Source organism: Clarias gariepinus, chromosome 7 (genome assembly GCF_024256425.1).
Source record: "Clarias gariepinus isolate MV-2021 ecotype Netherlands chromosome 7, CGAR_prim_01v2, whole genome shotgun sequence".
Classification (NCBI taxonomy): domain Eukaryota; kingdom Metazoa; phylum Chordata; class Actinopteri; order Siluriformes; family Clariidae; genus Clarias; species Clarias gariepinus.
The window spans coordinates 25,492,516-25,505,318 of NC_071106.1; the positions used below are offsets into that span (position 1 = coordinate 25,492,516).

The 12,803-nt window shown below is 36.5% G+C and overlaps 1 pseudogene; it reads right to left on the reverse strand.

The window, feature by feature from the left end:
- Positions 1-9,653: 9,653 nt before the first annotated feature.
- LOC128527654 (uncharacterized) lies at positions 9,654-12,338 on the reverse strand (annotated as a pseudogene).
- Between the last annotated feature and the right edge of the window lie 465 nt (positions 12,339-12,803).

The window sequence follows — 12,803 nt, forward strand, 5'->3', positions numbered from 1 at the left end:
CAGCATTTCAGAAAAAGAACACCATACCAACAGTAAAATATGGGGGTGGTAGTGTGATGGTCTGGGGTTGTTTTGCTGCTTCAGGACCTGGAAGGCTTGCTGTGATAGATGGAACCATGAATTCTACTGTCTACCAAAAAATCCTGAAGGAGAATGTCCGGCCATCTGTTCGTCAACTCAAGCTGAAGCGATCTTGGGTGCTGCAGCAGGACAATGACCCAAAACACACCAGCAAATCCACCTCTGAATGGCTGAAGAAAAACAAAATGAAGACTTTGGAGTGGCCCAGTCAAAGTCCTGACCTGAATCCTATTAAGATGTTGTGGCATGACCTTAAAAAGGCGGTTCATGCTAGAAAACTCTCAAATAAAGCTGAATTACAACAATTCTGCAAAGATGAGTGGGCCAAAATTCCTCCAGAGCGCTGTAAAAGACTCGTTGCAAGTTATCGCAAACACTTGATTGCAGTTATTGCTGCTAAGGGTGGCCCAACCAGTTATTAGGTTCAGGGGGCAATTACTTTTTCACACAGGGCCATGTAGGTTTGGATTTTTTTTCTCCCTAAATAATAAAAACCATCATTTAAAAACTGCATTTTGTGTTTACTTGTGTTATCTTTGACTAATAGTAAAATGTGTTTAATGATCAGAAACATTTTGTGTGACAAACATGCAAAAGAATAAGAAATCAGGAAGGGGGCAAATAGTTTTTCACACCACTGTATACAGTCCCTTGGAAACCACTTGTATACCACTTGAACTTTTCCACATTTTGTAAGGTTACAACCATAAATGTAAATGTATTCGACTGGGATTTTATGTAATAGACCAACACAAAGTGGCACTTATTTGTAAAAAGTAGAAGAAAAATTACAATTGTTTTCACTTTTTTTGCAAAGCTTTTAATTCACGCCAACATAAATTCATCCTTCAAACACTTACCAAGTTTGGGTTTGGCGATCCATTTTGTAAAGCCGATAAGACATGATCTAAAAATAATAATAGTACTATTAAGTTAAAATTCGGAACCTCTCCAATATTTACTTTGTCACGTAGAGTAAGACAAGGCTGTCCTATATCTCAGTATTTATTTATTATTGCCTCTCAATTTTTAACATTGTATATTTCCAGTAGTAAGTTACAAGGAATTACAATTGACAATAGACAAATTATTATTAGCCAGCTGGCTGATGACACAACTTTGTTTCTAAATGATGCCTCCCAATTCCTTTTAGCTTTAAAACTGATTCTTTGTCTAGAGCTTCTGGTCTCCATTTAAATATCAACAAGTGTGAGTTAATGTCTATTAAAGGCTGTAATATTCCATCCATTTGTAATATTCCTGTGAAAGATCAAGTTACTTATTTAGGTATTGTAATTACCCACTCATCTTCTATACCGCTTTATCCTGTATTCAGGGTTGCAGGGACCTGGAGCCTCTACCAGGAGACTTAGGACTCGAGGCGGGGTACACCCTGGACAAGGTGCCAATTCATCACAGGGCGCACACACGTGTTCACACTCTACGGGCAATTTGGGAACACTAATTAGCCTAATCTACATGTCTTTGGGCTGTGTACCCAGAGGAAACGCACCAAACCTGGGGAGAACATGCAAACTACATGCAAACAGAGCCGGGAATCGAGCCTGGACGGGAATCGAACCCGGACCCTGGAGAAGCAAGGCAATAGTGCAATACACTACACCACTGTGTACTGTAATTAATGAAGACCAAAAAACTAAAGTAAACTAAATTTTGATCCTTTAATAATAAAAATCCAAAAGAAACACAATTCTTGGTTACAGAGAGATCCATCAATAAGAGGAGGAATTTTACTCTTTAAAGCTGAAGGAGTATCGAGACTTACTTACGCAGCTCTTTCCTTGGAAGTGGATAAAGGTACCTTTAAAAAAGCTGATATTATGTTAAACAATTTTGTTTGGAAAAAATAAAATCTACTTTTTTAGAAAATCAGTACTGATGAATCCAATTAAAAAGGGGTGGATAGATTTTCTAGATTTTACCACCCTAAAGAACACATGTTAACTCCTCGCTCTGAAATATTATACAAAATTATACAACATTTTTTCTAAAGTGAGTGGTCTGAATTTTATACTTCTACTACTACCTACTCTGTAATGTTAATATTACAAATACCCCTGTTACGAATTCATGATATGGGTCTATGATAGACTGCCCTCTTGTGTGTGTGTATATGTATGCTGTATTGCAGGTGGGTGTGTCCGGGATCTAATTGGCTGGATGTTGCTATTGGTCCATTTCCTCACCTGACCCAGTTAAAGGCGACACCCTAAACACCCCAGAGGGGTCATCTTGTGCCATTGCTTCTCATGTAGACTTTCTGCCGTGTTTGTTTCTTGTGTCTTTGTTTCACCTAGTACCTTTTGTATATTGTGTTGCAGATTTTGCTTTTGTTATTTTCGTTGTCAACTATTGTAAATTATTGTGAATATCTATTATACATTACTCATTCACCTAACTTAAAGGGAAGTAGGGGGTTAGATGCCAATTTTGTTTTTTGTACATCTTTTCACTCTGTTTATCTTTAGGGAGTTAGGGAAGTTGTTTGTATTTATTTTAACTTCTTTTCCCTCTCATCAAAGGTACTGTAAGACAGAGGTTCAAACAGGAGTTTCTTTTTGTTTGTTATTTTGGCGTGGTCTACCCATGAAGATTTATCCCTGATTAACCAAATAAATATTAGATTCTTTTAGTTGGACAGTTGTTTAACACACATGGCAGATTTTATAATTATTTAGATTTTTTACAGAAATACAATATTCCTATATCTGCTAATGAATATGCTGTTGTTTCTAAAGCCATACCCTTTAGGGTGACTTTATTGTTACAAGGCTCTACATTTCCTTGGCCATGCTCTTATTCTTTGAAACTAACTGACATAGTGGTTTAAATAGTTTGCTTTTCTGTAGAGAAATGAAAAATATTCTAAAATCAATATTAAAATTGTTAAATCAGAGCTTGCTTCCAGAGAAAGGTCATTACAGTTCCTTATGTAATATAATATTGGAAAAGTATTGTAGAGGATTTACCCTGGGAGGTAGTACAATATGGTCCTTGTCTCAAAAGTATCTTTTAACGAATTAAGCAAAATAAATAAAACAATGTTTTATTTATAACACAGTGTTCCTATACAGAGACTTTTTAGTCAGAATTCTTAACATTCATCCAATCTTACTTTAAAAGTGACTTTTCTTTCTGTTTTAAAGATGTTTTCTTTGGATTTGTTGGCTACTCAAAGAGAGATATTGTAATATATTACATAATTAATTTGTGTTTACTACTAGCTAAATATCATATCCATAAACAAAAATGTACTGGCTCTAAACCTTTTTTCCCTTTATTCCAAAACAATTTAGACAGAAAACTGTTTCCCTGTACTCTTCCTTTGTGTCTTCTTAAGTTGTAAAATCTCCACTTTGTGATTGTTTTTATTGTTTTATTATACCCTGGCTTCATGTTTGTGTATATATATATTTTCTTCTCTTTTTTAATTTCTCTACTTCTTCTTTTTTTCTTTTTGTTGTTGTCCTGGCAGATTCACCTGAACCGTGGGATTCATAAGTCCAAGGATTCGGTGAATTCTAAAGATTCGTTGATCGCCCTCTAGTGGAAAACCATAGGAAAACGCAGCCAGAATCCCTACTGATTCAAGTTACTCAAAGGATTTGTGAGACTCAAATCCGTTCAGTAAGTAATTAGGGAGGATTCCAATCTCTAGACTGATGGGAAAATTGATGAATCATTGTTCATTTGTTCCCTTCACCGTTCACAGTTCCCTTTGAGCTTAGCAATTTCTCTCCTTGTGGTTTGAAAAAAACTTAACATGGCTGAATTCTTTGTTGAGTTGTGATGTTAGTATGACATTAAACCTCTGAGCTTCTACTAAGTTAAAGCTCGTTCACAGGGATGTCTCACTGTTGTAACTCAACTATTATATTGGGCAGGCCTGTTGAGGTGCGTTCCAATTGGCCTGAAGTACCCTACGAAGTATTCTGCACAGGGTGTTCAGCCATGTTAAATGTGATTCCAAACCGCATTTCCAACGGTGTAGAGAACATCTGAAAAACAGGCCTTAGGTGCGTTTCAATCAGCCTGTAGTACCCTGCAGAGTATACTTCACAGGATGTTCAGCCATTGTTGTGTGATTCCAAACCGCAAGGAGTGAAAATGTTCAGTTCAAAGGGAATTGCGAACGTTGTATGGAAGAATGAACAACACAGGTCTTTACTTCACCGGAAAAGGGAATGAAAAATGTCCCAAAGGTCATTGCACCTTGCAAGAGCGTGAAAAAATTGAGTTTGAAAAAGGATTTATATATTTATTATCGTTATTATCAAGGACGACATCATAATAGAACACAATAATGTTTATTTTAATTTAACCAAGAAATCTGTAGTATTATATAGGCTAGTAATCTGTAAAAAATACAATTTCCGTACATCTTTAATAATTTATTATTATTATTATTATTATTATTAGTAGTAGTAGTAGTAATAGTAGTAGTAGTATAAATCAATAGTTTATTGTTATACAACTTTCAATAACATATTTTTTATAATGGTATCCGTTTTTCTTTCAATAAATATTCAATATTTAATATCCGTAGTGTGAAATTTCCACAGCAGCATCGACAGTTACCCGAGGCGCTTATGTTACTGTACCTTTAAGGTAGGGAAGTAGGAAGCACCGTATGAAGAACACTTCGGAATGGAACACAGCCATGAATCCAAATTTGTCCCTACTGTGATGTTTTTTTTCCAAGCCCAGCACCCGTAAAACCAGCCCGGGCGTGCGCGTTCAGTGAAAGGCTGCGTTCCGATCGGCTTGAAGTACCCTGCGAAGTATTCTGAACAGGGTGTTCAGCCATGTTAAGTGCGATTCCAAACTCCTGGAAGCAAAACGTAAACGGTGTAAGAACGAGCCTTTACTTCGTCGGAAGTGGGAATGAAAAATGTTAAACCATTTAGTAATTGCGCCTCGTTGGAGTGCGAAAAATTGAGATCGAAAAACAATCTATATATCCATTTTCTTAAAAAAAAAAAAAAAAAAAAATTCATTTTTGAGGAGCTGCTTTTTGCTTTTGTGAAGCAAAAGCAGCAATGAGCATGGTTAAAAGCGCTATATAAATAAAATTTTATTATTATTATTATTGAGTATGAAGTAATAGTAATGACATTTACGTCAATTTTCATTTGATTCAATCAATATATCCCTACTATTATATAGGCTAATAATTTGAAAGAATCTCCAATCATCTTGTAATTTAATCAAATACTTTACTTTACATTTCACTAGCATACTTTTATAATAATAAATAAATAAATTATATTATATAATTTTAATAAATAAATGTTATGTATATAAAAAATGAATATTATTTAATTAATTTCTGCGGTGTGGCATTCCACAGCAGCAGTGACAGCTATCCTATGCCTACGTGCTTATGGCTGCGTTTTATTCCGAAGTGTAGTTCACAGAGTGCTCCCTACATCCTGCTCTGTTTGCAGTGAATGTCGGTGAAGGGAAGTTCCCTCTACAAAATTCCGTTATTTGGAACACCCTGCGAAGTCACCAGCGCTGACGTCACTTTCTCCGTGCGTTACCATGGTAACATAAGCCCCTCGGACACCTGTCGCTGCTGCTGTGGAAATAAGAATATTTATTGAAACAAAAACTGATTATAAAACATACTATTAAAACTGGTGAAATTGTAAAATTATTGATGATTAATTATAATTATAATTGATTAAAAGTGTCCGGATTTATTTATATATATATATATATATATATATATATTTTTTTTTTATTTATTTTTTTTTTTTTTACAGATTATTAGCCTATCTAATACTAAGGATTTTTCGATAAAAATTAAAATCTAAATTGTTGTGTCTTTTTAATATGACATTAACTATATCAACCCTTTTTCGAGTTTTTTTTTTTTTTCACACTCGAGCGAGACACAACGACTGATGGGAGTTTTTTCATTTTCCTATCCGGTGAAGTAGAGACCTGATGTTCACTCGTTCCCTACACCATTCGCAGTTCTCTTTGAACTGAACACTGTCGCTCCCTGCGGTTTGGAATAGCACTTAACATGGCTGAACACCCTGTGTAGTATACTGTACTTCACCGTGTCAGGCTTTTCGGAACGCACCTTTAAATACCAAGGTAACTCACGGAGGAAGTGACGTCTGCGTTGTTGACGTTGGGTGTTTCGAACGGTGCAATTTTGTTGAGGGAAGTTCCCTTAATCGAGATTCTCCGCATACGGAGTAGAGAGCACCCTTTGAAGTGCACTGTGGAATGGAACGCAGCAAGAGGCTCTTCCGCGAGTACTTGAGCGCGTACTACCACTGAGCTTCGACAGAAAGCGATAGAGACCCAAATTGATGTTATTGTTTTTGGTAACCTAGATTGGATATTACATTAGATTTAACATTAAGCGCCTTGAAAACGAAACTTATCGAAACATGCGTTACATTTTTAGTGGTGCTTGCGAAGCACTACTATCATCTCACCGGCTTGTTATTTTTTTCTTGCTTCTTTTTCTTCTTCGTCTTCTTCTTCCCTACAAATGTTTGGCGCGTAATTAGTCCCGTACGGTTAGTCGTAGACCCATGAATGAGATGTCAAATCGTGCGGCTCATTCGGGCATGGGGTGCTATGACTTTTCTGAGGGGTGAGCAGTAAATTGCCCCCACATGGAGAAATTTACTGCCCCCCAAAAATCCCATAGACTTAACATTGAGACCAACATTGACAAATTCTGGCGCAGAGCAAGAATTTTGTAGAATATTGTTAGGTTTAAATTGAAAAGTAGTGTCTCCGACTCCGAGCTAAGTTTTAAGCGAAGAGAGTAAGAGTTATTTCTTGTTGCGTCCGCTGCACCTTGATACACACACACACACGCAGGCATGAGATCTCAGATCTGTTTATTCTCAGCAAAGAGAGCACATTTAAACGGTGCTACGTCCCGAACATCAAAAGAAGCAGTCATTAACATGTCAGTCATAGAGGGACCCGGAGACAGACAGGGGACAGAAAATGCATTTGATTGTTTAATCTCCTGATTAAACAAAGGGGTTCTAGCGGACAAAAGCCATTTGGATGAATACTGGTCTGGGTACAGGATACAGAAGTTGTTACCAAAGAAGACATGAGGAAGCACAATGAGGGGTCTGTTCTCAGGGCACAGGAATCTTCTAATTAGATTACATTGTCTTACACTATTATATACCCCCTTAAATTCTTACAGAATTTACTACAGTTTTTCATTAAAATGACAATAAATGAACAGTCAGGCATTAGCATAGAAGAGATTAAAAAAATCTAACACTTTTTTTTTATTAATCAAAACCCTGTGCCTGTGTAAAAACTGAGAAGATATGCCCCCTTTTGTGGTGTCTTCATGACGTTTGTGGTTCTATTAAGCTACAGGAACTGATAATGATTCCTCTCTGTGAGTGTAATATTTAACTCTAGAGACCAAGCCCTGAACTCCAAACCTCCGTTTAAAAATTCAGCAGGCCATCTCCAGTCCTTCTGGTCTTTTATCAATAGATTCCATTAAAAACCAGATCCCCAGCCCATGAAGCCAAACATATCTCTCCACAATTGACTACGAAAGAGTAAAAGATTTCAAGTCTGATTAATCTACCTGTACATCAGATATAACATAAGATATAATGTGGTTACAATTGGAAAGGGTGCTCGCTGCAGAGCCAAATGGGAGGAGCTGGAGCTCCAGCTCCCCCTCGCTAGATCTAGTGGGCTGGGCTTGAGACACCATCAAGCGCTACCAAGTGGATGTTAATGTCAGTGCAAGTTCAACCATAATGGAAGTAAATGCTTATCTTTCTCTAATATTTGTCATGATTATAATTTATTATTTTCAGCATGGCCATTACCATTTTTGTGAGCATTACGTAAATACTTTATTTTAATAATGCTTTATTGCCCACAAATAGTGTAGTTTTACGCAAATACTTGGTAAGAAAATTACTCACACTATATATGTGTGTGTGTTTCTAATACATTTTTAAATGTTGTATTTATGTAAGCTTGTCTTATTTACTACTTATAAGGATGAATATTTTCATCACTTTTTAAGTTGCTTTGGATAAAACTGTTTGCTAACTATCTGTGCACCCCTCTTTAATTCATCAACTATTCTAAAGCATCTAATTAATGATGTAATAAATAATAAATAAATAAGTTTATTTAAATAGAATTTTTGACTATAATTTTAGACAGACTCCACCTTCATGTGATAGGCTACACATTATGCTATTTTTTATGTTTCATTATTATTATTTTAAATGGAAATAAGTGACTAGTCCAGTAGCCTAAAACCAGCCATGCAACTTCATTTAATGGTCACATACTCCACCGTCCTACAAGTCTTTTGCTGGATTTATTTGTTTCTGTTAACCTAAAACAGGATAATGTGCATCTAAACACAAAATAAATTTTAAATTTAGATAAAATGTCATAATAACCACAGTTGTGATGATTAATATTCTATATAGGATCATTGATTTTTTGCACTAACTATTCATATTGCAAAATAAGGAAATCATTAAAATGTGTGCCACAAATTTTAAAGGATAGTAAAAGGTAAAGTTGAGGTCGAGGATCATTGTTATATGGGGGCAACCATGTGACCACCACATAACTGTTAACACCAAACACATCTTTGCCCTAAAAAGATGTAGTGTGACGTTAAACATTTTTCATATCCCCTGAAATACTAAACAGAACAAAAGCCATCAAACTGACCTGTGAATCTGCAAGTGCAGCTATGAACTGAAAGCACTGATTAGCAATCTGATAAAAAGAATGGATGAATATTAGTAAAGTTGCATTCATATCAACCCTGTCAACAGCAAAATAATGCATATGAATGGACATTTACGTTGCCTCTAACTCATCAAAGGCCAAAGACCAAAAGTCACTTCTGTTTAATGTTTGGACTGGGCTTAGCTGAAGTAAATCCTCACTTGGATCTTTGGCTCTATCCAAGACATAAGCCATCTGATAAAATGAAATAAACATTGTTTTATAATTCCAACAAATATGAACAGTAATCCAGATAAAATTACTCAAGACAACCATTGCAATATGAATAAATTACCAAATCCTGTTGTGCTGGGAGATACACAACATCCCATAGCCTCCTGTCTGCTTGTTCATCTGTCTGGCTTGTTGTTACATTTCAACTAGGTGAGAAAATCCATATTTGTAAGTGAATCTTTATGGTCTTAGTAAAGCTTGTTTATACAGTAGCAGAAGAAGGTTGGAAGAGTGTACAATCACAAGTGTAACATTTTTTTTTAATTTAAACTCCTAATGTGAAAACAGAAGCAAAAGAAAACATGAATCATCATAAAATATTCCACAAGATAAAAAATATCCATACTGTTAAATTTAGATGTATTATTGCTTTTTTACTTAGACCTAGTTTTCTGTCACTCACTGGATTGTACTCTTTCCTCTGCTTCATCTGGTATCTGTGCAGCTATGGCTGTAGTAAACAAAGATAACAAAACCGATTAGAAGATAATACAGATGAGCACTCAATGTTAAACAACTGACAAAATAAATAGCTTCCTTCATTTACCCATTACTATCTGACCGTTGTGATCCAACTGCAGTTGAACATCTTTGCCCACTACTTTCTGGATGCTGGCTTTAGTTTTAACATTGCATTTTGTGTTGTAGTGGTGTAGTAGTATGTTCCGTATCATGAAGATGTGCTTAAAGGGTGTGAGGGTATTCAAAAAATAATTGTTCTTCCTTATGTCTGCAAATAATTGCTCTGGGCATCTCTAGTATCCTTTGTATTCCTCTCATGAAAAATATCATACAGAATGTAGTGGTCAGATGACCCGGTGATTGGGTGGCAGTTAACGCCTGTACCTGTTTTCTTTGTTTTGCCAAGGTAAATTGACTTTTAGCTTTCCCTCACCAGCCAGCTGCACATTCTCTGTGGTTGCTTCAGCCAGCCGCCCCTCATGTGGACTAAATGGCAATTTTTCTGTCTCCCTCAAGTTAGTATGTGTTGCCAGTCCTCTTGCAAAATCATATATGGCTATGTTTGGAAAGTGCTTCCAGCTAAGCAAAATGTCAGCATAGTTTCTGGGACTCTCTGTTCTTAAATTAAATTTAATGGAGTACACCACTGCACAGGGGCACATAACAACTGCCCAACCACCTATGGAAAACGCATAATTGATGTTATATTAATGCACATAAACAATGTTTAATAACTGCTACAGATGTTCAAGTATGCTTAAACTACAAACATTACATTCTCCTGGCAGAAAAAAACAACAACTTTTTAACACTGTGGAGTAAACAGATGCAACTACAGATCTAAATGTACAGTGAAAGATGCAGCTTACCAGAAGCTCCCCAGACCTCCTCAAAGATCTTGACATAAGATGACCTGTTCTTCATTTCATCCCGCAGTCTTAGGATAAGGTCCATTTTTGAGCCTTTTGAGTCCATGCCACATTGCTTACACATTTTTCTAATCATGTCCACCTATTATTTTAACAAGAAATAATATTTAGCTTAATGCAAACACAGTGAATTAATAATCAGTGTAACAAGTCATTACCTTGAGATTAATTAGTGCATCTTGGAGCCTCTCCTCTGTCATTTGTAGATCTGCCATTTCTGTAGCCTGTCTTGGTGCATGAAACTTTTCATGTTCTGTGTTAAAAACTATGTCATCCCTTCTAGTTTTTGGTCCAATCCAAGGAGCCCAGTTGTTATAACATGGAACAACCACAAAAGGGTTCTTTCGGCCACCTTAGAAATAAATAAATAAAAAAATATATATAAAAAAAACAAGCAGCTCAAATTTACTTTAATTAAGAATCCTGCTATAGTTCACAATTGTGATTAAACAATAATATTAACATGCAAAGTCTCTGTCACAATACTATCACTGTATTCTTGTGGTGGAACAGACACAAGTAAGTAAGTGGCATACTTACAGGGAAGTAAGCCACCGCAAACGATTTTAGACATCACAGAGTCCCAAAATAATTTGATATCGACAGTGCCATCAAAGTGTGCTGGTAGAGCCTCCATCTCACTTACTGCAGATTTAAGCAAGGTATTAAAATACTATTGTCATTTTTCTTTTATTCATCAAAAACTGTTTGTTCTGTTACTTACAGTACCAGGCATATTGAATACACCCTTCCTGTGAAGGTCCATGACCACCACTGGTGGATAGTATTCACACTTGTGACAAGAATACAAGTAGTTGTGTGAGGTCATGGCTTCAAAGTGCATGTAGGCATTGGAGTATTGTGGCTTTTTTAGGGAAGGTCTTATTTTCTGTTTGCTCAAGGACTTCAATTGCGCAGCTTCTTTTGGTATCAACTGCCTTGGAAAATCCTGCAAAGATTTGGAACCAGTGACCAAATGCTGGGGTAGTTGGGCAGGAAGAGCTTTTTTTTCCATTAAATAGTGAACCATCCTTCGAAGGCCTGCATCATCAGGAGGATATGCGTGTCCTTCATCTTCACCTGGCTTTGCCTTGGGTGCACAATCTGTCTATTGATTATTCACAGCTGGATCTGGCCTGATGTCACTTACTGCAGTCATAAACAGATGTCGGTCAGTACTAAAAAGATGCCATCTTGCGATTGGTTTGTGAAGACATGTCTGTCTTGCTTTGGCACAGGGACAGTGACAGGACTTCTTTTTTTAATCATATGCTGCTATTACCCTACCCAGTCTGCTGTGGTATGACACTTTTGGCTCATATACTGAAATGAACTTTTTGGATGGAGGTCCTCCAACAGTCACCTTAACAGAAAGTGGAACACCTGCATCAGTAGCTGCCTTTCGTTGGTTTAAGCAGCTCTGTTTCCTTGCATCCCCAAAAAACCTACAAGCAACCATTTCTGTCAGTACCTCCTCATCTAAAATGATGGGTGTTGTGTCTGAATGGGGACAGAAGAGCAATGACTTAAGATGAATGCACTCATAAGGAATAATTCCACTCTTCACTGCAAATTCAGCATTTGTGTTGCATTCATCCAATTCAAAAGTTATTTTTTGGCTTGCACCCCATGTCTTTTTTTGAACATGTATAGGAGAGCATGGCTTAAAAAATTACTTCTAAACAGCAAAGATGCCATTTTTGGCATCAATGCATTGGCATTATAGGTGCCGCTTTGCTGTAATAACGTCTACCCTTTGCCTATGTCTTCGGTTGATATAAACCAGTAAGTTCCTTTGATTTTTTTTTTAATGCCACAGTGTGTGCAAGTCATCCTGGCTTGCTGCCGGACGTGTACTCTTTTTTCTGACTATGCTGGAGGATTAGTTATCTACAGCCTGATATGTACTAGTAATTGCTCCATCTGTTTTTTTTATCAATTTATTAATAGGATACCTAAATCCCTGTGTTAATATTTACATGAGGTCATGATTTACTTAAACAGCATATATCTACAGGTAGTACTGAAGCACTACTGAAGAAACTTAAAAATGACCTGCATGTCATGTTTGGAAAGTGTTTTACAAGTGCTCAGTCAAAACTTTAAGGACTAATGTCTTGGCCCAATCCAGTGGAACTAAAATAATTTCCTGGTTTTGCCAAAGTTTATGGAAAAACTGTAATCACCCCTTGACATATTGGTTAGAAGATAAACTCAAAAGTTTGAAGTATAATCAGGACAAACAGCATGCACTCAATACATGAAATCAGAGATTCATGACTGCTCCACTGACCAGAC